Here is a 2,373-nt window from a genome sequence, read left to right on the forward strand (position 1 = left end):
CATCACTTTCCTTTTCAACCTCCTCTTCCTCTTCCTCTTCCTCTTCCTTCTCCCTGCGGTCAGCGTCCTCTTGAGCGTTTGCATTTTCCTCTTAAGTTCGGGTAGAGAATATTTTTTTAACTAAACGTATATGAGAAAAAAGGTGGATTTTTTCCTTCCAGCAACAACACAAAGAATAGATAGATTTTTCAGGTCATAAACAACTTATTAGTTTAAAGGCATGGAACGGATGGTTGCAGAACATGAATAGTTTAGTTAAGTCATCGTGTCTAAAGCAAATCTTCGGTACTCGCGTGCTGCCATCCAGACGTCTGTTGCCTATCTCATTGATTTGAATGAATTGAATGACCTCTCGCGTGTTATAAGAATGATTTCCTTTCGTAAAATTGGTTAGTTTCTATTTTATGATCACATAAAATATTATTATCGCGGGTATTATTTTAATCATTGTTATTATTATTATTGTTATTATTATTATTATTATTATTATTATTATTATTATTATTATTATTATTATTATTATTATTATTATTAGTGGTGGTAGTAGTGGTAGTAGTAGTAGTAGTAGTGGTAGTACTGGGAGAAGTTGTAGTAGTAGTAGCAGTAATAGTAGCAGTAGTAGTAGTAGCAGCAGTAGTAGCAGAAAGGTACAAGACAATAGGAGGGGGGGGGGAGACATGCGATAGACCGCGTCCCGCCCGCCGCCACAGACAAATTTTCAGTCATCGCCGAGTGTCCTCAGACTACCCACATGCCGTCCTGAAGACCACCTATCAACCAGGACTCTAGATTGGGGGGGTTGCCACCAGTGTCTTGTGTTCGTGTGGTTGGAATGCTGGTTGTTCTGCTCTTGGTCAGTTTGGTCATCTATTCTTCGTCTTCGTTTTGTCCTTTCTTGCGTTGTTTCTTCTTACTATTTTAATTCGTTTCTTTTTTGGGGGGTTGTTGGTCTGCATCTTTGGTCCTTTATATTCCTTCTTTCTTTTGCTTTTACCTCCGCCTTTTTTGTCCCTCTATTCATTATTTCTTTTCTGTTTTTCTCATTTGTCCCTGTAAAAAGTTACCCTTCAAATATTGTAGTTAGCTCTGCATCTCTCTCTCTCTCTCTCTCTCTCTCTCTCTCTCTCTCTCTCTCTCTCTCTCTCTCTCTCTCTCTCTCTCTCTCTCTCTCTCTCTCTCTCTCTCTCTCTCTCTCTCTCTCTCTCTCTCTCTCTCTCTCTCTCTCTCTCTCTCTCTCTCTCTCTCTCTCGAGCAGCGGGTGCGAACGGACGTCCCTCCCTAGCAGCTCCTTACCCCTGACCTACAGTGCCTTTTAAGTGATTGCAGACTTTGCCAGTTTCTAGCATTCTGTCCAACACACTCCTGGACTTAGTGGCACCAGTGAGATATACTTTTGCCACTCTACAACCATGGATTCCTCTGCAATAAAGCTGCTACTGGACTCACAGAACCAAGCCTTTCGGAGCGCTCTGGATATTGTTGTGGAGCAGTTTAAGGCACGAGTAAGTAGCTTGGAGTCAAGGATACAAGAGCTAACAAGAAGCTTAGAGTTTACTCAAGCTGAGGTACTCGACTTAAAAGAAGATCTGAAAGCGGTACGCAAGTCAAACTCTGATAAAGAAACAACAGTCAATGATCTCAAGGGATGTGCAAAGGAGCTTGTTCAGCGTCTCAACTATCAAGACGACTACAGCCGTCGTAATAATTTGCGCATCACCGGCCTTTACGAAACAGCCGGTGAATCATGGGAACAGACTGATGCCCTTGTGTCATCCCTCTTGCTAAACAAGTTGGAACTTCCACCCATGGACCTAGAACGAGCGCACAGGGTCGGCACTGTTGGTTGGCCGTACTCATGAACAATAATTGCCCGATTTGAAAGATTCCAAGACCGTGAAGCAGTGATGCGTAATACAAGGAAATTGAAAGGCTCGGGCGTGTTCATCAATGAAGATCTCTGTCCTGCCTCACAGGAGGTGAAGAGAAGTCAAATGCCAGCCTTCAAACAAGCAAGATCTGAAGGAAAGATAGCCTTCTTCAAGCACACCAAACTCATCATCAAGGACAAGAGGGATCGACCCTGGGGTGAAGCTTCAGTCGGCGGAGCGACATCTAGTGGTGCTGCTGACCTGACCCTTGGTAGTAACCCTGCCCGAACAACCAGTCGTGAGCTGTCCGGGGCTGGTGGACGTGGTGGTGGTGGATCTTCACCTGCTGCTGCTGCCGTGGACCTCACTGCACTTGCCGCAGTGGGCCTTGGTGCTCAGCCGGCTGGTGACATGGCTCCGCTTCCTGGTGCTACTGGGGAGGCGGGCCGTGAGGGCGCTCGTGCTGGCACTGACAAAACGCGTCCTGCTGGTATTGGGGCGTCTG

This window comes from Eriocheir sinensis, chromosome 32 (genome assembly GCF_024679095.1).
Source record: "Eriocheir sinensis breed Jianghai 21 chromosome 32, ASM2467909v1, whole genome shotgun sequence".
NCBI classification, from domain to species: domain Eukaryota; kingdom Metazoa; phylum Arthropoda; class Malacostraca; order Decapoda; family Varunidae; genus Eriocheir; species Eriocheir sinensis.